Source organism: Bactrocera tryoni, chromosome 5 (assembly GCF_016617805.1).
Source record: "Bactrocera tryoni isolate S06 chromosome 5, CSIRO_BtryS06_freeze2, whole genome shotgun sequence".
NCBI lineage: Eukaryota > Metazoa > Arthropoda > Insecta > Diptera > Tephritidae > Bactrocera > Bactrocera tryoni.
In genome coordinates, this window is record NC_052503.1 from 42,971,115 (window position 1) to 42,996,108 (window position 24,994).

General features: G+C 36.5%; 1 protein-coding gene across 1 annotated transcript in view; it reads right to left on the reverse strand.

The window, feature by feature from the left end:
* LOC120778097 overlaps window positions 1–24,994 on the reverse strand; it is a 103,012-nt gene that overhangs the window by 56,537 nt on the left and 21,481 nt on the right. Inside the window, exon 2 of the mRNA XM_040109799.1 lies at window positions 9,043–9,155. The gene's annotated coding sequence lies outside the window, so the exon portion shown is untranslated. The remainder of the gene's footprint in view (window positions 1–9,042; window positions 9,156–24,994) is intronic.

Sequence of the window (24,994 nt, forward strand, 5' to 3'; positions counted from 1 at the left end):
ATTTCCGGGAATTTTTTTATCACAATGTAGATGTTGTAAACTTTGAAACGAAAGTACAGAACTTTTAGCATTCCAAAAACAGTTAACAGTGAATCTATGTTTTAAATAAGTACAACTCTACTAATAAAAGTACGTGCTCATATTGCTGAAATGTGCGATGGGCATAACTAATTACGGGTTAACGTACTGTAAGTTAAAAAATATATGTATAAATACATATTAATGTGAAAAATTGGACAGTGAGATTATGAAACCAGTTTTTATTTTCTAATTTTCAATTTTTTGTAAACAGCGAACAGGTAATTTAGATTCAAATCTAATTCGCAGTAATTAAGCATTCGTCTCCAATGTAAATCGCAAAGTTGTGAAACTCACACAATAATCCATACAAAATTTCGGCTTATATAACCTTCAGACGCCTGAGATCGCGAAGATGTACTCAGCAATTTGCTGGCGCCGAAGAAGTTTACTTCACGCAAAGTGTTTAAGGCTGACTTGCAGACTTCGCGACGTGGGTGTCACTGCAAGGCTCAAGCAAGACATGTGCGCCATTGTAAACTGTCTGAAAAAGTTTTTTAATTTAAATTTTCTACGTGCTTTGGGTGCAATTACGCTCTTAAACGCGGACGAGCCTTTGCTTTATGGGTGTAGTAGGACAAAGTGTACAGGCATATACATGTTGTTGTAGTTATTTTAAGTCACATTTCGTCGAGAGCCTTATAAAATCGCTTTAGATACACATCGACTTTGCACAATTAGTATTTAAGTTGAATAATTTGTGCGAAGTGGGAATAATATTATTGAAGCAACAACGTTATACGTAAATATACACACATATGTATGTAGTTGTCCATCACTCAGCCCGTCTGTCAGTCAGTTAGTCAGTTGGTGCGCTCATTTGCGCATCCATCCGTCTAGGCAGTGATTATAATGATAATGATGGACCGCTCGGTTATGGTGATGATGTCATGCGTGAAATGCGCCAACCGATATTCGCACGGAATCTACTCGCCGCAAACAATAGTTCTCAACGCGATTCGTATTTAACGGCGAAATTTCTTAATGTAAGGCATCAGTCCGAAAATAAATAAACTTGCAAATGTGAAGAAGACATTTTAACAAGTAATTGCTATTAAAAGTTCATGTCTTGATATTTATTCCCATAAAGAGACGAGTACTCAACTTCCAGAGCTGTGTGCGCATTGCATTACTTCATTACAGCGCTTTGATGTGCCAAGTTTTACAGATATCACATAAAAATTGTTGTAAATGAGTTTATTTTTACTTGATGCGCCCTCCGAGTGTCAAGTGAACCGATGCGTTTGCCAAACGATGCTTGGTGTCCATAAAGCGGCATGACTATGCGTAAATGGCAGGCATCTTTAGAGCACAATATGGACAGCAGGAATTCATTTCATTATATAACAACTAAGTTTGAACGATTTTATGAAAATATTTTTTTTTTTTTAATTTTTTAACTCTAGTTATTATGATTCTTGAAGTTCTAGTCAAGTTTATTTAATTGGTTAAAATCCGCTAACCGCTAAAGTGGCGTCATTAGAATGGTTTATATTTCCAATTTCACGAGGCAACTTGTGGTTGCAAAGCAATTGGAGCGAAATTCTATTTATTTCAATCATAATTGAAACATAGATTTTAAAGCACTGAGCAAAAAATTTATAAATTTGTATTATATAAGGCTGGATAACGGTCATAGTACGATCTCTCGCACACAGATCTCTAGTAAAGCTGAATAAGTAATGATAGCCGAAGCACTAAGGCTCGAGAACGAATGACGACAACCCACCCAGGACGGCTATTAGCCTCGACTTATGATCAACATGTCAATAAAATAGAGGAATCGGTGCTTGAGAATCGGCAATTAACGTCAGAGATGTGAATACCATCGTTGGAATATCGGAAAGATCGGTGAAACCTATTTTGAAATATCATTTGGGCCTATAAGATTGGTTCCAAAATCTCTCAACTTGTTTAAAAAACAGCGTCGCGTAGACGTCTGTGAAATAATGCTTTCCGACTACTAGTATGTCATGAAACGTATTATTACTGGCGATGAGTCTTGGATCTATGCCTACGATCCGCAAACAGACGATCAGTCGGCCGAATATCGTGGCAAAGGTAATTAGAAGCCGAAAAACTAAGTAAAAGTAGGTCAAAAATCAGGATTATGTTTTCTTCGATTATCGAGGTGTAATGCAATTCGAATTCCTTCCAGAGGCCAAATTGTCAACAAAAAATACTCCTTGAATAGTTTACACGAAGCTATTCGTAAAAAGAGTTCGGAATAATGGGCTGACAACTCTTAGTTTTTACAGCCCGATAATGCACCGTCGCATACTGTATTGATTCTTCGCAAGTTTTTTGGAAAATTTTCAACGAATATCGTGCCGCAACCACTGTATTTGCCTGACTTAGCTCCGTGTTTTTGTAAATAATCAAAAGTGAAGTTTTCGATTCTTATGGTTGATTTTGTTGAGCAAACAACTTCCATCAAATCCTGTTTGCGGACACCTTGGAAATGTTACGGAAGGCTTTGCTGATCAAACTCAAAGGCCCTATGCGGGGACGGCGTTTTGACGCGATTGAGTAGATAAAAACCGAATCGAAGAAGGTATCAAATAAATTCAACTTACTTTTAGATTACAGTAGTGTATTAATGACCATCTTTTTCTTAAGGGGTCTCTTTATGTCTTACTTTCAGTAGCCGTAATGTGACGCTGACAAGACAGAGTCGAAAAGACAAAAATTTAATTTGACCACAAAAGAGTGAAAAGCCAAAAAAATCCAATTCACATTTAATATGGTACATAGTACATATTTATACCCAGATATTTTGACTTGTACGAGTGCATATGCCCTTACAGTCACAAGTGTGCACTTCGTGTGTAGGCATCAACGCCTGTATACATATATACATGTGTATGTTATAATAGAAAATGCATGTGTATGTAAAATTCTTCTCATACGTATGAATAGTAAGGCCAACGCGTCGCAGATGTTGGCGAAATACGATAAAAGTTCGAGGAAAATTTTAATTTTGTCAGCTATGCAATCTGGGTGTGTTCGGGTGTGTGTATGCCTGGGTGCTGTTGCAATGTCAGGGTACAAGAGCACAGTCAAGGGAACAACCTACATGCGTATGAAGAAACAAATTTGAAAATATCTGCTTATATCTTATGTAGACACGCTCGTACATGAGAACAAACTGATAAAGATGCTGATGTACTTTTGGACTTTTACAGCTGAAAGAAGTGCGAAAGTGAAATCAAATTATGTTAAACTCATTGCTGAACGCCGAAAAGAGGATGTGGTAGCCTTGTTATTGTTTATGTATGTACGTATAAATCGCGTTTATTTATGTTATTATAGAAAACAAAAAATAAATGGTTAACGCAATTTCTCCACTAAGAAAGAATCATAACACTATTGGGCACGCGTCAGAAGACATGTTAGCGGATGGTTGCTCCAAAAGGCTACCCGTTTGTTTGAGCATATGGTATATATAGATAGAAAATATTTGAGGTTTTGCACTGCGACCTATGGCCTATTGTGCCCTCTCCTATATCGCAGATGGTCATAAAAGTCCAGCCCTCTGTACAGTTCCAGGAGCTTGTTGGGTGCGACTGAGCTGTTGTGAACCTAGGGTCTTGAGCCTGCTTCTAAAAATTGCTGGGCAATCTAGAATCAGTTGTTCTGGAGTTTCCTGTCACATGTCGCAAAAGCGGCAGTTTGCGCAGTAGACTATGCCCATGTTTGATAAGGGCTTCCTGAGTCCTGTATAGAGCGCGACAAGGAGGCAGAATTTGTCTCGGGGAGGTTGATCATATCTTTAAATCTTGCAAGGTTGGAGTGGGGCCACGCGGTTTTGGACACATTATCGTGGACGCTGCCGCAGAGCGGGCTAGTTCATTGACCGGCTCATTGCTGACTACCCCTTTATGTCCCGGCATCTAGATCAGGTGTACACGGTTGCAATCTGATAGGCGGTTCGTTTATCACCTTTAATGGTGCTTGACTATCGGTAAATATAGCGATACGAGGATTGATTTCCGCACACCGACTTATAGCAAAGACTACTGCTTCAAAGATGCTCGGAAAACATCCCATTGGTGTGGATAATTTGGTATGCGGTCTGGCAATGCTTGCTCCAATGCCTTCCATCATTTTCGAGCCGTCAGTGTACCGTTGGATAGTGCTGCTATGTTTCGTTACCTGTTTGAAAACTAGTTGCAGCGGTGTGAGCTCCAGCATGACTTCAAGTGCTGCGGTTGGGCAAGTGCGTATTGCTTCCGTAGTGCAGATGCAGGAGAGCCTTTGCAACTTCGATAGTTGATAGTTGCCACCGAGTGTTAGGGGCCTCAAACCCAGAAGAGATCTTCGTTTTGTAAAAGAGACAACGGTTGTTCTTGCCGGATTGATATTTAACCCTACCGTTGAGCCAGTGGCGTAGTTACAACTTCGGGCGCCCGGGGCCAAGGATGTTCTGCCGCCCCCTTTTTTTTACCTACCTACAAGTTTCATGAGGTGGTTCGAACAAAAGTGAATTTTTACAAAATATCTTCGATATTATGTATATAAAATTTAGGAACTAGAAGCCACGCAAATTCTGAAGTTCCAAAATTCTCACAATACGATTTTTGAGGAAATTGATGGTAAATTTACAAGACATCTTATTAAAAGCCATAGAAATAACCCATTTCGCCCTATATCTTGTACACTTTTGACACAATTTTCAGGAATTTTTGTCCGAATTGGAGTTTTTAAATATCTCCTTCTCCCCCCTCCCCCTAGGGGGCCACTGCGTTGAGCATATGGTATAGTTTGTTCAATTCGCTGAAGACTAACGCTTGGTGGAGCGAAAACAGCTAATACAGTAAATTGCTCATAACAGGACACTCAATATCACATTGTTTTAGACCGTCTAGGGAACTGTTCATGTAAAAATGAGGCGTGGAAAAACGTGTGTTTAAAATGTATTCTATTGAACTAGTCGTAGCCGAGAGTATACACGAAGACCGTGGATAGTCGATTTGACGCCGCTCCCAGCAACTCGGTCATGATAACCGACTATTTGATGCCTGAAATTGGAGCTCGTGATCTCGGTGACATTTGGTTTCAACAAGACAATTTATTTATATAGAGAACACTACGGTGAGTAGATAATTTCATGTTTTCGTCCGGTCGATGGGCCACCTAGATTGTGTGATCTCACACCGTTAGAATTTTTCCTTTGGTGTAAAGTCTAAGGTCTATGCGGATAATCCCTCTTCGATTCAGGCATTGGAAAAAAACATCACGCGTATCATTCGCCAGTTACCAGACGAAATGCTCGAACGAGTCATCGAAAATCGGACTCAACGGATGGACCATCTTAGACGTAGCCGCGGCCAACGTTTGAAAGAGATAATCTTCAAAAAATAAATTCCAAAGAATCTTCTTTTGAATGATAATAAACATTTCTCTTTAACTTTGAAGTTTCTGCATTTTTATATAATGTAGGGAACCTCGAAATGGATCACCCTTTATAAATTGTACACAATTTTCTTGACAAATTTTATGAAAACTTGTCCGTTTAGCAGAGATATTTTGAATGAAAAATTACCTAAATAGTGTTCGTGTCTGCTCATTAGAGGGTTCTCATGTCCGGTTATAGGAATTGGTTTTGTATGAAAATATTAATGTAAAATTTGTCCAGTTATTGGAGATGTTCGGTTATGAGGTTTGTCCGTGTTGTGAAATTTCACTGTATTAACCAATTTCTTTATACCTTAAATTTTGCTATTTGCAGGCCACCAAACGACTTCTTATATAAGCGCCTTCCTATTAAGCTGTCTTTACAGCGTTACAAATAAATTTTCTCATGAAAACTCGAGCCGTAAACATCGCTTTCTTTTATAAATCTACGCATAAGGCAAATTTATCTGAATGCATTTTTAATGGCAAATAAAAATTTCACAGTTTTATGAAGTAAACACGCAAATATTTATACATTTATGAGCAAACTGCATATTTGTATGTCTGGCAAGCACAAGTGTGTGCAACTTTTTGTTGCGTTAAGCGTCTGCGCCAAATTTATGCCACTGCGTCAGTGCACGCATTATTTATGCCGCAAATGAACTGAAAACCTAATAAGTATCCATAAACAAATAAACTCGTTTGTGTGTGTGTTAGCATTTACAAACTCACAAATATTTGCTTAGTTAGTGCAGCAGTGCCGTAACTTGTGGCAAGTTGAGCATGAAATTTTCATCCGATTTTCGCATGAAATTCAAATTTTCCAGCACAGCGCAGCCTAATTGCTCCTCAGTTGCGGGAATGAATTGTACCTGCGTTTGCATAGAAGTGCCTTGAGTATACAAATATCTGTGCATAGCCAGTGAGTCTACCTGCAATCAATGCGTCTACATACATACCTGTATATATGGTACATTAAAAGAAATTAGCAACAAACATTAACGCCAAAAATTGCTGCGAAAAGTCGCGATTTCAAATCGCAAAGGTGTGCGCTCAACTATTAGCGATCGGGGCGTGTGACACATTCCAAGTTCGTGGTTGTATTTTGGTTTTTGTTTTGTCTTTAATTTAACTGACGGGTTTATTGCTGTTTAATGGTGGTAATAACGCTCTCACTTAGCCATATGCGGTAGCTTTGCTGGCCATTACCATATTATACAAATTGCCACCACGGTCGCCAAACTTGGCTGGCGACAGCTTCACTAAATATTAAAAAAAAAATATAACAACAGAAAAAAAATTACGGTTAAAATTGAAGTGTGCACGCGCTTTTTTAGCAATTAAAAATGTAAAAATAATGAATGTCATCTAAAATTTAATAACTTCAGCTATGAATTTTACATTAACCACTGCGGGGATTTTTTTTCCATAATTGTGACAGTAAAATTGCTAATTGTTGGTTTTGTTTGTGGCTACTTGTACAAAACTGAACAGCACCCAATTCACGATTTTAATCATTGCCATTATCGCCTTTACTTTTAACGTCAAAATCCAGATTTTTACATTTGGAAAGCTTGTCATTTCATGCGTTTATAGTAGCCTGGACAAGTATATTGAGTTTCATTAAGATACCTTCACATATTTACCAATATATAAGGTGGTAAAGTCAATCGGATTTTTGGAAATGGTTATACATATGTACATACTTATGTACATATGTATCAGTAAATATGGGGGAAAGGCTAGCACTGTTTATTATGCGTGTAGGCAGATGCTCGGCACAACCAACGGCGGCTCTTGAACTGGTACTAAACCTGTCACCTATAGACCTCTTCGCTGAAAAGTGCGCAGCAAAATCGGCGTAACGACTACTTTCTATAGAAGAATGTATAGTACATACATATACTTATAATCTTCAGCCATAGCTCGGTGCGTAATGGCTGTTTAGCAAACACCGTCTGCATGATCCCACTTTTCAACTGGGAAAGCTGGTGCAAAGTAAACATAGAAAAAGATGGTTGGCCTAAAGGTATGTTAGCTGCGCGCAACACAACATTTATGCGGATTTCTCGAAAATGGACGATGTAGTTGGTATATACTTTCCATGGTTAGGCATAAAACAGCTTTTTAAGTTGCCGGACCACTGCGGTATATTGCAAGCTGCGGTCTTTGCTATTTCGAAAGCCGAGGAGCTAGCCTCTAATGCATGTACAAGCAATTCCAGAGTCAACATCTACGTAGACAGCCAAGCAGCAATCAAGGCAGTAACCTCGTATCGTATATCGGCCAGAAATGTCTTGGAGAAGCAGGGCAGCAGTAGAAAGTGTTGCCAGAAGTAAGCAACTTCACTTTTATTGCCGGGACACAAAGGCATCGAAGGTAATGAAATAGTAGACGAGATTGCCAAGAATCGTGTACAGCTTACACCTGAAAACGTGATCAAAACATTGGAAAACCCAACACTATACGACTATCTGGATAGAAGCATGGTGAGTATTGAAATCGGAACCCGAAGTAACGAGCTACCTGGGTGCAAAACCGTAGAAGTCATGTGCAAAACGGTAGACCGGAAGGCCACACAATTTCAATTGACCTTCGAAGAAGAGACTGTAGGAATATGGTCGGAATACTAACTGGTCACTGTCTGGTGGCGACACACACCAGCAAAATGGGGTGGATCGAGAAAACTGCAGGAAATGTCTAGAGCAATGCACTTGGTAAACAATGGAACATCTCTGTTGCACTTGTCCCGCATTGGCAAGACTACGCTGTAAGTATCTGGGGTCCCCACGGTTTGATACACTGATAGTGAGGCCATAAAGTCTGTACAAATTCGCGTTAAGGTAGTAGTCTGGTAACTTGGGTTCAAAAAATCGAAATTTTTTTGCTTAATTTGAAAGTATAATGTCTTGAGAACATACTGTGAAAATTTCAGACAAAAATTCGAAATATTTCGTTAGTTATAACGAGTTTCCTAGAGCGCCTCGGAGTCCTCTCTCTCGGAGTTGTTGAACTTTAAACGCGTTTTTCTCAAAACATTGTTTTTCTGGTCGACCCGGGTCCTAACTTTTTTTCTACTGAACTCAAATTTTAACAGGCTGTTCTACACACCTTCTCGTCGGTACTAAAGAGAATTTTTTTCACCCCCAACTTTTTCCTTTCTTTGCTAAAATAAAAGGAAATTTATACCCAATTTTATATATTTTTTTCACAAAGACAAACTCATATCAGAAAGAGATTCTCCCTGAATTCCAGTAAGACCACTCATATATTGACCAATATATGCGGTATAAAGTCAACTGAGGACTTATGAAATAGTTACCCGATGTGTACTAGAAAGTGATAGAATCAGGTGGAAATTATATATATATTCTTATAGAAATGTTAGGAGAATATTATGAACCGAATCAATTTTTCTTACTTACTTCTATTACTACTAGTGCCATTTGTATGAAAAATTGTATGCAGAAATTGTTTGAATAGCAAATTTTCGTAACTCAGCAGTGAAAATTTTAGTGAAATACCTAAACGAAATGAAAATATAAAGAATTCTATTTATGTACATACATTTTATTCATTTGGCAGCGTAATATTCCACTGACGTTGAATAGAAAACAGTCGAAGAACCTGTTTTATTCCTCCAGAATGATGATTTGCTTGATGAGATATGAGTCACACAACTGAAATGGAAAAGAGCAAAGATTTATTTTAAAGCTTCTAAGCTAATATACTTATAGTATACGTATATGAACAGTTTAGGTGTGTATATGTGCAGTTTAAATGCTTGGATGCAGCTGCTGCGATTAATCATTATTTTTTAACTATTTTGCGGGCATCTTCGCTCGGAGGCAAACTCTATGGTACTAATAGTGAAAACAAATTCATGGTATATTGACGTAGTCTCTGTTGAGACTCATTTGCCTTGTCCTCGTTAATAACTAATTTATATCGTTTCAATTTAGTAACGAAATTTATAACAACGCAACTAACGAAAAGTATATACATATGTACATATAATATATTACTATATACTTTTATATATATACATATAAGACTGGTTAGCATAACGACCTAAAGTAGAGAGTGGTATATTAAAAAATATTTAAATTTCTACGCGATTAACAGAAAGTTTCAAGACCGGAGCATACTCCTGAAGAACCCCTAGAGATAATCTAGTGACTGATGCCCAGAGCATAGTAAAAAAGAGAGCATGCTGCATGGCAGTGAAAGCAAAACATTGGAAATGATCAGTGTGGCTTTAGGCTTGGATAATCAACAGCTGACTACATATTCACCATGTGCAAAATCTTGGAAAACACCCGTGAAAAGAGAATGGACTCGCACCACCTCTTCATCGATTTCAAAGCTACTTTTGACAGCACGAAAAGGAGCTGACTTTATGCCGCGATGTCTGAACTTACTATTGCCAGCTGTAAACGGCTGTCTAAACTGATATTGAGCAACACACAAAGTTCCATCAGAATTGAGAGGGACCTCTCCGAGCTGTTCAAAACCGAACGACGTTTCAGACAAGGCGACTCTTCAGAGCTGCAGATCTGAATAGTGAAGGTGCAATCTTCTATATTAAGATTATCGCCTTCAAAAAGTCTCCTTAGATATTATAAATGCAGTTATTCTTTCAAGTTATTCTTTCAATCGTCGAAACACTTCTCAAACTTGATTCTTGGGATACCCTTTAGCTCTTTCAGCGATTTTGAATTTTTGTAAAACGACGACCCTATAGGTTCTCTTTATTGTTGTAAACGGGAAAATCAGGCGGAGCCACATCTGGCCAACATGGAGGCTGAGGCCTAGTTAGAGTATTGTTTTACGCCTAGAATTCACAAACATGCAAAGAGTATGGTAGCAAAAAAATATATTATTTCAAACATACTGTTTTATTATTAATAATTTAATTTGTTTAAACACATCAATCTCATTCCATCAATCATACATAAGTACATCAATCAAAACACAAATGTTCAAACATATATCACTCTCAGTCAAACAACTAATCATTTGACGATTTATGAGATAGAAATAACCTTCTTTGGAACTACAAAGACTGAACTCTTTTCATATGAGTTATTACTTCAATTTTTATTGCATTTTTCCTAAAGAAAATAAAAATCTGCTTAACTAGTAAGTTATGACATATTTTCTTTTAAAAAACTGTAGGAGTTAATAAACAGAAAAAGTTGTAATAAAAAAAATTTATTAAATGATTTTTTAGTTAAATTAAAGTAATTTTTACTAACATATCTACATGTACTTATGTAGTTTGTATAACCTTCGTAATTTATCGTTTTAGTTTTGATTTCTTCGCTCAATAAATATGCTGAAGATCAACACAGCTCATTAGCATTGAAAAGCGTCAACCCGTAACCATATTTATGCAACTGAGTAATTGCATAGCACGAGCACGACCACCCACGCGTCTATAGAAAGGGGGTGTGCATAGCTAATTAATGGAAATTAATGTACAATCCATAAATAACGATTTACATATAAAGAAAATTAATAGGAAAATGTAAACAAAAGGTGGCAATGAAAAAGGTGTCAAGCTACCTGAAGGCACCTATAAAATCTCTACATACATATATGTATGTATGACAGTGCAGATATATACATACGAATATATAGATATATGTAAAGTATACCGATATATCCAATAATATGTCGTAAATAATATCCAGGTGATATAGTCTGAAAGAATTAAAAGCGCTCGTGCTTATTTCATGGGTTTGTGAAGCACGTACCCTGAAAAAAATTGCATGAGTAATTTCTACAGTACACACTGTCTACTCTGTGTAAGGTATGATTGGAAATTATTAGTATTAGGCTTAAATATAAATCCCTTTAGGATATAATTGGAGCTTAATTATTTATAAAATGTTAGAGTTGGGTGATCCAGACCCCAGACCACTCCACACCCTCAGTAAGGAAATATAGCAGCAACTGAGAGTGTACACGAAGACCGTGGACAGTTCAATTCCGACTGACCTATGAACTACCTGGCGTACAAAATACAGCTTGAGTGAGAACTGAAGCCATCCGACCTTCCCAAACGACATCGCTCCGCTCTATGAGCACTTGAAAAATACCAAGAAGAGCCGCCGTTTATGCCTCAATAGGTATGTTAACAAACAAAATTGTCATGTTTGGGACGAAGAGCAAACTGAAATGATTCAAGAGCTACCATTTCGTCCAGAAAAAACCACGGTTTTGTGTGAATTGTGGACCGGTGGAATCAACAGTCCACATTTCTTCAAAAATGATGCCGGTGAGAACGTAACCGTCAATGGCGAGCGTTATCGCGAATGAAGCTCGTGATTTCGATATATGGTTTCAGCAAGACGGCGCTACCTCCCACTCATCTCATCAATCAATGGAATTATTGAGTGAACATTTCGATGAACAGATAATTTCCGGTCGATCGGCCGCTAAGATCGTGTGATATCCCACCGTTAGACTTTTTCCCGTGACGATATTCAAAGTCGAAAGTGTATGCACACATTACTTCTTTGATTTAGGCTTTGGAGCAAAACATCATACGTGTCATTCATCAGTTTCCAGTCGAAATGCTCCAACGAGTCATCGAAAGTTGGACACAACGAATGGACCATCTGAGACGTAGTCGCGGCAAACATTTGAAAGAGATAATCTTCAACAAATAAATTAATGTTATTTCAAAAGATAATAAACATTCTCCATTAAATTTGAAGTTTCTGTGTTTTTTTTTTTCTTTAAAGAAGTGGAGAGCATCGAAACGGATCTCTTAGAAGTAGAAAGCTTGAGTATAATTAGTCTCTTTTTGTGGCCGTTGGCCAAATAGTCTCTTCATATAGGACGTGCTCGAATATACGTAATGCTTCTTACGTTACGAAATTACGTATTATGAGTCCTCCGTTTTGTAAAGTTCTTTTTACCGTAAAATATTACAATCTGATTCAATTGTGACCACTGTAATTTTGTTTTGAAAAAAAAACTTCTTTACTATAATGCATTTAAATCAGTCCAATTATGAATATATATCTGTTATACATACATATATGCATAAATACCAGATATTTATAATTTAAAGCCCATTATGTACATTTAAGGAAGCGCTAAGGCTGGCCGCATGAGTCAGCTGAATTAGAATTTTTCCCATAATACAATCTACATAACAAATTAATAACAATATTTTTGTAGTATATGTCATATTTATTGGAATAAATATCGTAAATGGCGCTAACCACTTTTTGCATGGTCAAAGCGCACACCCGCAGTTGTTATTGCATAAACTTATTAGCACACCATGTAAAAGAAATGACTGAATACACATTTCGCCCAAGTGGGTATGCATGTGTGGGTGTAAGACTTCCCTTATGGTAAAATTCAAGTACGAGTACTTGCCGAGTGACACACATTGCCGTTGAAAAGATGACGTCATTCTGTATGGAGACAGATGACACAAGGAAGCAGATGACGAAAGAAAAGCAAGAGAAAGCAATATAAAAGTATATGGCCAAGTACCCCTTATTAGTTAATGTTATAGGAGTATATGCATGTACTTATAGATATGGCATATCGCCCAGTAGGAAAAAATATATTAACATCGGTTGTATCGAAGCTAGAATGCAATTAACAAATAAAGAAAATTCCATACAAGTTTTATGGTAGTCATATGCTATAGTTTTTCGATCTGGATCTTTGGGCAATAATCGAGGTTAAATTTCATGAAGATATCTTGCCAAATAAAAAAGTTTTCCAAACAAAAACATCATTTTGAAGGTTTAGTTTGTACGGCAGCTACATACATATATGCTGTGATAGTCCGATATCGGTAGTTCCGTCAAATAAACAGCTCCTTAGAGAGAAAATGAAGTATGTAAAAATTTCAGAGCCATATCTCAAAAACTGGGCGGCTAGTTCGCGACAGATGTAGAGGCCGACATGGCTAAATCGGCTCAGCTCGACATTTACATACGTATTTACAGTTTATAGAGTCTCCGACGTTTTCCTCCGACGTTATTAACTTCATGGTAAAGTTAATATAAAAAACTGGAATGGAAAGTCTATAAAATAAATAATTTATTAAACATAGCACTAAAGAAATTTCGTTTTTTCCTGTTTGATGGTAATGATGGCTTTAAAAGTTTACTCAATCATATTTCACAAACTTAAAAGAAATATGTAATGGAGAAAACATTCTTCTTTATAATAGTAAAGACTTAAGGGAGGGGCCTGCTTTAGAGGCTTAAAAAATTCGATTTTTTTGAGGAGTTTTTTGGAAGGAAAGAAATAATTGACTATAGCGAAATTTCTAGGGTTTATAGCTATATATTTAAACATCATTCACAAATTTTTTGGATAAGAAATCTTTGATATTCTGCCTTTGGGAAGCAATTGCCCAATGCATCTCGGATGTGCAATTGTCGGACGGCGGGCAGGATGCAGGTCGCAATTTCTGTCGGAAAGAAAAAATTCAAAGAGATTCATATTTTTTAATAATTTATCTTCTAGTTAAACTAAAAAAATTTCCAAAAAAAAAAATTGTAAAATTTTAAAATTAAAAAAAGTGGGTTTTGACCAAAAAAATGCCACTTTATGTTGTTTAAAAATATGTTCAAACTTGAATTCTCTTAGTTTTTTCAGTTTAAATAGAATATAATTTAATGCCAAAGATAATAAACTTTGCTCCAATTCCATACGACGTTTAGTTTATTTTCTATCCTGCCCGCGAATTAAGAAAAATCGTAAAAATTAAAAACCGAGAAATCGAGCGTCAAAGTTTTCGCTTTCTGCCCAAGCGCTTATATATCTGCTAGACGCTCGGTCACTATTTCCTCTCTAGCTTCAAAAATATTTCGAATTCCCATTTATAACTTTGGGGACATATTCTTAGATTATTTTTAAATGGATTTAAGCAAAAAAAATGTCGATTTTTTGCAGCTTCTAAAGCAGGCTCCCCCCTTAAGTGACCTCGAAAAGCTAAGCTACATGTGATCAAATCATTTTCTATTACAGCCTCTATATATTATATCATTGTTATTGTCAATTAAGGCTCGCAGGCAGCACCATTGGCCCCCAGTTCGAGAAGCTTGCGATTTATTAAGACTCAACGTTCAAAGTATTCGCTTTTCTACATTAAAATTTATATATGCTTGTATTTCAGTCAACAACGGCTGTAACGGATCGAACAACCTATACCAGATGTATCCATCTATATGCGTCATGACTTCCATAAAGTCTGAATAAAAAAGATAATAAGAAAACGTTTAAACACACAAGTTTTTGATATAATAATTAAAGTTATCCCAAAAAACTATTTAGCGGACCTTTCCTTTCTATATAAATCTTTGTAAGATCTGATCATATAGCTTTTAAATCAAGTGGTGGTTTGAAGTATCTAACTACATATTACCGGTAAAAAACAATTATCGAGCGCATATTTTAAGGCAACCACATTCCTGCTGGGTTTGTACTTATACTTATAAAAATATTGTTTCTGTATAGGGCATATTCAGTTGTGCTTGCGCCAATTCTTTGCATCATCATGCTTACCACCATCCCTCAACCCTCCACTTCACTCATATTTCGCTTCAAAGTGCCGTTCACTTTTTTCATTTCAGATATTTAATTACTAAGCCGCTACTTCGTTTACGAGTCAATGAACTACATATTTTTTCTCTGGTTATTTTCAAATTGTCTGTGGCCAACTTTGCGCAAAAACTGTTAAAACGCCGGCAATAAAGTTATGGGGCAAAGTGCTCATGCGTGACTTTTCTATTTATGTAAACAAAAGTATACATACATACATACAGATATACATATATACATACATATATTTTTACGAATATTTATTGTTGCATGCTTATTAAGCAGATAAACTAAATTTCAGTTTTATCACTCGAAAAAAAATTAAAAATTGGGAAAGCGTGAAATCAAGACATAAAATCTTACATAGAAATATTGCCGGCAAATTGTGACACGAGTTAGATGTTAATTAAATTGGAAATGCAGAGACTTACAAAAATGCCAGGTATATGGTATAGTACATAATTCTGCCATAAGTTCTGTTACAAGTTCTGGTCGTTATAAAACTTAAACTGACTTAAACTCGTTATAAAAGTTAAACTCGAAATGGTCACATTTTTCTTTCCCTCAAGCCCTCAAACGATACGACAATGGATCAATAGCAGCCATTAGAGTTTCTTTGGGAATTAACGTCGCTGCTCAAACCAAAGATTTTTCGAGGCTTTCCAAATGTGCGTGAGGTGTTCGACAGGTTAGAGAACATGCTTTGCTTTGATCACAACTGCTGTTCAATGAGTTCAAATCTGGACTTCCAGAAGCACAATCTTCTGCAGCTTGAATGTTTTCAAGTCACAGCTTGGTGTTTTTTTTAGTTTTAACTTATTACAGAAATGAACAGATGTAGTGCCTTCACAGAAGACTCTCCACCAAACCATTACAGCAGCTGGGTGGCGATTACGTTGGAATATCAACTATTGTGTCTTTGGAATTTCTGTGAAGAATTGATGGTTTAGCTGGCTAAAAACTTATTCAACAGCGAAAATTGCTTCATCTGTAAAAAGAAGCCGCTTGCATTTATTAAGCCTAATTCGCTTCAAGCGCTAGACTTTTATGGGTAGATCATCTCGGATAAGGCTTGACATTGATCTGAGCCATATGTATATCCATTGCTCTTAACATAATTTTTTCTTTTCGTTCGTTCGCGATCAATTTTTATGGCCGAATTGGTTCGAACGACGCGAGGACAACCACTTCATTTTCGGTACATAAACAATTGTATGCTTGGGGAAATTATCATTAGGACGGTAAACAAAAATTATTGAAACAGTTAGTCTTTTGGGAACCTTAGGCCTTTCAGCCTCTTCAGCTTCTTACTAAAAACTCTGGAGAGACTGATGGACTGATACATGAGGAGGCGCATTCCGTGGGACTATCAGGTGCGCAACAAACTTATTGTAAAGGCAAGTCAGTGGATACTGGCTTGTATCTTGTCATGGCTTGAGGAGGCCATTAGTGTTAAGGATTTCGCTGGGTTTGGGGCCTACCTTGATATTGTGAGACGAAATGTGAGCAGAGGTACCCCGCTGGGTGGATTTCCTTTTCGTTAACGACCTGGTTAAAAAACTTGAGGATCGTGGCTGCCGGGTGATTGCCTATGGTGGTCTCCCCACCAACCCCAGTAAAACCGAGATGGTTTTATTTACTACTGTAAGATCCCGGTGGCACCGCTGCCGAAAATGAGAGACATCTGTCTACAACCGGTGGATACAGTGAAATATCTAGGGCTCATCCAGAATAGGAAGAAGAGAGAGCAAAAAAGGCATACATTGCCTTATACTGCTGTAGAGGAGCCATTGGCAAAAGGTGGGGTCTCTCTCCGAAAGTGGCCCTCTGCTTCTATGAGGGCTCTAGAAAAAATCACACTTGCAAAGAAACTCGAAAGCGTTTAACGGGCGGCACTCATCAGAATGTGTACTAAGGTCTACTTCAACCATGGCACTTAATGCCATTTACGAACTCTTTTCGACCGACCAAACTGTCAGCAAAGAATACTATTTGAGTTTTATGCGTTGTTCGCGTGGCCTCGTAAAAGAGACCGGAAATATGGGCTGACAACACTTGGATTTTGCACTACGATAATATTGAACCAATATCGTGTGCACCAACGTATCCTCCTGATTTAGCGCCGTGTGACTTCTGGCTATTCCTCAAACTCAAATAACCGCTTTTGAGTCAATTGAAGATATTAAACGTGAATCGCTGCGCGTATGGAAGGCTATTCCAGAAATTTACTTTCATAACTGTTTCGAGGATTGGAAAAAAAACTTTGGCACAAGTGAATTGGGGCCAAGGAGGATTACCTTGAGGGGAACGACATATATTTTCAGGAATAAATTAAGAATTATTTTTTTGCCAAAATGTTACAACTAAGCGAAAAAACATGAATAAAGTGTTACTATTTTTTGCTCATAGTCCAAAAAATTTTCTGTCAAACGCACATGAAAAACGTAACGTGACGTAACTAACATAATCTATATTTCCTTAATTTTTCCTAGACTACAGATGCCATAAGGCAACAATAATTTAACGAGTTAGAAATAAAAATAAAAACAGGTCTGAACAAAAAATGATGAAAAGCGATAGAATTTTTTTCCTAATAACATATTAGTGCGACATGACACCTACTGAAGACTTTAGTAATCGTCCATGCATAAGATTACCATACTAATGTTTGAACACAACCTGTGTTTAATTCACTTTGCGGTGTCAATGGACAAACTAAAAGGAATTAATGAGTATTTAATAAATAATTATGTCAGTTTGCAGAAAACACAGAAATGCTACGAATTCAGTAAACATCGCATTTATGTATCAGCCAAGAGAGATAGACGATGCATACCGCACCAAAAAATCTCTTGCGTGTCTAAATATATTTCATTTAGTGGAACTGAAAATAGTAAATATGATAGAGCCACTTGAAATCAAAGACCATGAATAATAACCTATAAAAAAGTGGAGTTATAGGAAATAAATCGCAATGGCTCTTCAGCGTGCTTCTCGTGATTGAATTTTTGTTTTGCTTTATGTATGGATTTCGGTTTGCTGTGGTGCACCCGTAGTGATTCGAAAGAAAGCGAAAGATTGTGTCGGCATGGAGGAAATTTCAAAAGCCATTCAACTCGATTACTTTGTTGTACGAACATGTGCACGAGTATTATTTGCTTTCATTTATTTGAAGGTAAGTGGTTTTACGGTACCTTTTCCTTGTGTTGTTGGCGGCTTTCATTTTTGGGTTAGCAGCGCTTTTTAACAGCTTTCAAAAGTGTGCGAAATTGGCTGCGCTTTGATTAGGGTCCAAAACAAACTAAACACTTCCATCAATGTTGATTTATTGCAGCAACATCTTTCTTCTTTTATTTCGCTTTTTGTTGTTAAATTATGCATGCAGCAATTTTATTATTTTATCTGAAGATAAACATTTGTACATGCCTGTTTAATAAATTCATTTATGCATCAATTCACTGAAGCATCATAAAAGCCGATGTGTCAATCAATTGCTTATGAAATCAAATCGAAAATTAGGAGTGTCCGTGTGAATGTGTGAAGTTACTCTTTTTACCTTTTTACGTTTAATTGCGTAATTAAAGTTTGATGTTGCCACAATAAATATAATTTTATGTAATCAAATATGAACGCATGCGTAGTTTTTTAGACTTTAATTTATATTGGCATAACACCTAAAGGAATGTGAAATAATTTTTTAATTCTCACTACCATTGGAGCCTGTTTGTTTTTGGTCTTACAGCCATCCACATTCGAAAGGCAAAATCATCTGGCAAGTTTGAAGCTTGAAATGCTTCAAAACTTTTAGAACGACCGCATTTGCTTCGAATTTGCCGAAGAAGTAGTTTCTATTTTCGTTTAAATCATCTGGGGCACATTATAATGAGATAGATAAATGATAAAGGTTTCTTGAAAATTTGTAAAAGGCTTCCGATATAACATTCGTAACGGGTGATGTAAGTAGAGGAACTTTTTTCAATAGGTTTTTTTACAGATCAAGCGTGAATCATGTCATATTAAGACCCAGCATTCATTATTGGATAATATTCGATCGAATAAACCACTTCCAGCACACAGAGATTAAAGCAGACGTAGCTGAGAATGTAAACGAAGACTTTAGAGAATCGATTTGGTGGCGTTGGCAGGAACTCGAACTGATGTATGGAACGACTTTGCGGATTTTACGTCGAGATCTTAAATTGAAAGCGTACAAAATACAGCTTGTGCTAGAACTTAAACCACTCAACCTTTCCAAGGAACAACACTTCGCTTCGCTCTATGAGCACTTGAAATATACCAAGAAGATGTGATGTTTTCGAGCTAAATTTTGTTCAGCGATTAGGCCCATTTCTGGCTCAATGGATATGTAGACAAGCAAAATTGCTGCATTTGTGACGAAAAGCAACCTGAAGAGATTCAAGAGCTGCCATTTTATTCAGAAATAACAATAGTTTGAAGTTCGTGATCTCGGCGACATTTGATTTCAACAAGACGGCGCCACTTTCCACACATCGCATGAATCAATGGGGTTATTGAGAGAACACTTCGGTGTTCAGATAATTTCACGTTCTCGGCCGGTCGATTGCCTTTACCTGTGGGGATGTGTAAAGTTTAAGGTCTGTGCGGACAATTCCGCTTCGATTCAGGCCTTGGACTTCGAAATGATCGAACGAGTAATCGAAAATTGTTTTTTTTTCGGATGATAATAAACATTCCCCATTTAATTCGAAGATTCTGTGTATTTTCTTTTAAAAAGTAGGGAACCTCAAATTGGATCACACTATATAAGTGAAAATAAACAGTGTTGCCATACCAGTTTTACCTTAGTACAATAATCTAACGTCATATTAGCCACTTATAGCTGTCGTCGATATGTGATTGCTCTGATCGCTATCATTGATCTTTGTTCTCTTGTGAAACTTGTAATACCAACAAGATGAAGTATATGTAGTATTTCTCCAGCAATGAGTGAATAGCAACACTATTACAATAGTGTGTTCGTTCCGCTACTCTCTAACGCTTGACGAATTGAAGATAGTTTATGTAGCTCTTGCTTCTATATATCTATTCGTATATTATCATTTTTCTATATCTATAACTTTCTTATTTAGAGGGACTTAGCCCTCATAGCTAAAGGGTGTTCCAAAATTAACGCAAGATTTAAATTTGCCGCCATTTATATAGTAAAGTTTTGACAACCCTGAAACAAAAAAACAAATCGACAGTGTCAGCCTTTTAGGCATAGTAAAAATGAAGTTTGGAACAACGTGTCTTTATTATTGAACAATATTTTAAATTTCATCAACAATTGAATGCTGATTTTTGGAGCAAAAATATCCTAAGACATGAAGCACATTTTCAACTTGATTAAATTGTTTATAGCCGCTTATGGGGTTCTTAGAATTGGGATTATTTGAGATTACAGGCCTATTGGAACACGCCTACAACCACGCGTGCTTCAAAGGAGGAGATTCAACGTTGCATCAATGAAATTTAGTCACATTTATGCCGAAAAGTCGTGAGATATTTTGAGGAAAAAACGTGGAGGTCATTTTCCCGATGTGTTATTCCATAGATAGGGTTATTATCCTATGTTCAATAAAGACATTACAATGAAAAGAGTAGAAACTCTGCTTTCTTATTAATTTCAATCTTGCGATCTTTTTTGGGACACCCTTTATAACATAAAAATAAATTTTTAAAAATTTACATTTAATTTTCCTCAAAAAACATCTCTATCTCCACAAACAATTAGACCGGTGCAATATTTACTTTTTACACTAAAATACTAACAAATATCGGTGAACTTTACACCTTTTTATTAGGTTTGCATTAAGAGTGTTAATTGAAGTTTATTTGAGTTGATTTACAAATACAAAAAAGTTGTAAAACAATATTTTTGTAGCGAAAAATTTGCGAAACTATAAAAACTTAATACAAATTTGCAATTTATTCTTTCTTACGAGCGTTTCAATGCCACACATGGCCTATTTTATGCCGCGAGCTTGCAGCAAGTCGCCACATTGCGTTGAATTCTTACACATTGACCTCGAATATGAATTAGCATAAAAAGTAATCATATAATTGCCACCGCGAATGGAATATGAAATGTAATGAATCACATTGTGCACAAGTGGCTGGCAACGCCACAACTGCGCAAAGTAGTTGCCGCCACAATTAATATGACAAATGATCGCGCGCTCCAGTGTGGGCAGACCAAAGATGTTGTTGATGAGGACGGCGTTAATGGGGAGCAACTGAAAATTTGTGCGGTACAAGCGTGGCTACGAGCGAGTTGCGTCGGTCCATTACTAATAGCGCAAATGTGTAAACCAAAGTGGTGTGTGTAATTGCACAGGCGTCGATGCTACCATAATCAGCTGGTTGATAATTGAAAGTGGGAATTGGTAGTACAACAAACATCTAAAAAAATGTGTAGAATATTCAATATGTAATTTTTCACTAAAATCGCTATTATGAATGGCAACTAGTCCGAGGATAGTAACAATCGACTCAATATGGTAGTTAACTTACAAAAATGTATCTTCAAAAAATTATTGTTCTTTAAATACTTTATCGAAACGTATTTTTCAAATTTCATAATTATTTCTTTTGAAATATTTTTAAGAAATTTACGATTCTAATACGAGGGTGGCATTTTATATTTCGGTATTAGAGAATAGAAGCAAATATTAGTCATCGGAAATCGCTTTATTGTTTTTCAAAATAATTAATATCAATTGTCGAAGCACTTTTGTCACTCTGATTGAGGTATTTCCAAAACATGCGTTCTCAACGCAACTACAGCCGTCAGTTGTCGTAAAACGTTGACCTCTTCGACTTTTACTGACCTGCGTTGTTCTACAAGTATTCCAGCTTTTTCAAGAGAACAGGCAACCATTTGCTTGAAATTGCTTGATGCGCGAACAACTTTTGTTGGATTCGGCTCATCTGGAAACAACCACACACTCGACCGGGCTCATACATTATAAATCCACTATTCATCAGCTGTCACGACAAGTATTTTTTAACCTCTTCAACCGGTGAAAATATTAAAAAAGTGAAAGATATGGACTTGCAAATCGTCAGGCAAGCGTTAGAGTAATAGCAAGAGAGCTAGACATCTCCCGCGAGTCGTTCAAATGATTTTGGTGGATATTATGGATATGAAACGCGTTCTTGCTACAGGTCTCTTTGGACATGCTTGAAGGTGCGATTTCCGATCCCATGTTCAAGGAGCGTATTATAACTGCCGATGAGACATATGTATGTTTATGAAGGTAAAAATGAAGGTAAAAATCCGCTCAAAAGTAAATGTGATGCTCATTATTTTTTTTCAATATTCGTGGTTTGGTGCATCATGAATTTGTTCGAGAGGGACATGCTGTCAATAAGTAGACGGAATTATGAAAGAACAATTCATGGATTTTACACGATGATAATGCACCACCGCTTCGAACCACTATTGTGACCGAACTTAAAGCCAAAAACGCAATGAATATCATCGATCAACCACCGTATTCACCAGATTTGACTCCGTGTGACTTATTTTTGTTCCTCAAGCTGAAATTGCCGCTCCGTGAAAGCCGTTTTCCGTCGATCGAAGAGATAAAACAAAATTCGCTGAAGGAACCATTCCAAAAAGTGTTTCGAGGACTCGTTGGCATAAGGGTATTACAGCTGGTGGAGATTACTTATTTACAATTTCCGGGTACTTTTTTCTCACAAACAAAAACGTTTTCGCCTTTATTCGTAAATAAAATTTTCACTGTATTTAATAGTACATTATATGAATAAAAATATAAATTGTCTATCACAGCAACGCTTAGCCGGATCCACTAGTGTACATACATATGTACATATGTATGTACGTATAAGTATAAAAATCAGCTTGAAGCCTGAATGGAGAAAATAATTCCGACTCCAAAATGTCACAACTATTTAACAAACTATGTTCATACATATGTACATATGTAGATCAAATCAGATAGATTTATAGATTTAGCGTATGACATACTCAAGGGTGTGGATGCAAGATCTTCAACAGCAGCAGAGATTTACGTTTCAGCAAGGCTTAAAGATATGTTAATTCCGCGCATGCGTGTCGATAGCTTAAAAATACACAAATGTTCGAACCCATAAAAATAACATAAAGCAGCAGAAAAATCCATTGCCAAAAATGGGAGACAAATTGGAGTTCGCGACTTCAATACAGATGAGCGTTAATTATGTAAAGACATATTTCTTGATTTATTGCCGTTAGATCATCTCTTGCCGCGTATACAAACAACAAAATGCGTATTCAACGGTTCATTGGGGACCTTCAAAAACGTAAAGCCACACAATGACAAGCGGCAGTGCACACACACATGTGTAAATACTTATGTAAATTTGTTGACGCCGCCGATGGGCTAAAGACATAAATGTCTTTCAATCATAAACCTTCACTTTACAGCAATATTTTCTTTTTTTATGCTGTTATGCTGTTGTTTTTTCCCCTTTCTTTGCCAAAGATGGCGCAAACGTGCTATGCAAGCAATTCGCATGCGCGCCACACCCAGACACCACAACACGCTAAAGCTGATTTTAAAAGCGCAAAAGCACAAAAAAATGTCCTAATAAATATTTATATTGTATTTGTAAAATATTAAAAAATAATCGTAGCTTGAAAAAATATGGCAAACACAATGTTGTGAGTACTACGTTTGTCATAAAACGGGCGATAAAGCCAGCAATAACAAAAACAATTTAACTATTGAATGTCTGAAATTTGTTCTCGCCACAAATTAGGTATTTCAAGACACGCTCGAAGCATGTTGGAATGCAATGCGATTTGAAATTTAATTAGCATCGCCCATAAATATCACACACACACATATGTATTTGTGTACAAACATATTTCGTATGAATGTTTTTAACACTCAAATGTTGATTCTAACAACAGCCGTTACAATAATTGGCCGCACGCTGATAAATAGTAGAAAAAGTTCGAAACGCAGTTACTACTAATTAATTAATAGAAAAACTAAATTGGAGAGAGAAGATAACAACAATGCAATCTTAATGAAATGAATTGAGCAATCGAAATGTGGGATATTTTCTACATATTGAATATATGTACATACATACATATATATAGAAAAATATATACATATGATAAGATTAACTGTCATATACAGTAGAGCTTTTTGATGAGTATTATGTTGGCTGTTATTCATTAATTTCAACAGCTCGATTATCCACCATAAATTGTTTGTCCATGTGGTATATTTGTCTGATATTAGAGTACCCCCCAAATGCGCCTCAGTAGAGCAGTAGCTGTTCAACTCAAGCTTTTACTTCAGCGCATTGCGAAACAAACACTTCTCGTGTTTTAATGATCCTAGTTTTTGCTTTTTCAATAACAACTTAAACATAAATGCTCAAAATTTTGGTTTAAAAGAACTAAATTAAATCTCTAATATAATCTAACTAAACTAAAATCATGAAAATTATCGATTTTCACTTGCAGTATGAATCTTTCGTACTTTCTCGTCTAAATATGCACTAGTCTGAATCCGTTTTGAAATTTATTGTCTCAAAATCCTACTTTTAAGCAAAAAAAAAATAGTTTCGTATTCCACGCAAATCTTCTATGGATTAATGGTATGAGAGTAGTTATGAAAGTAATTTCTCGCAGGTACTTGGTGGAGTACTCTGAAATATCTGTTATTATGGTCCTACCAACAATATGCTAATTAGGCCACATATTTTATATGAATTGTGGTTAATTTTGGAGCGGTATCTGAATAAGGCACACATACACACATAAGCTTACGCCCATTTACACATTGCTATGTCAGAAAGGCTAAGGCACTATAAAAATCAATACCCAGAATTCTGCAATTGATAAGCAGCTACATAAATGACGTTATTTATATGTAAGTTCAATTCT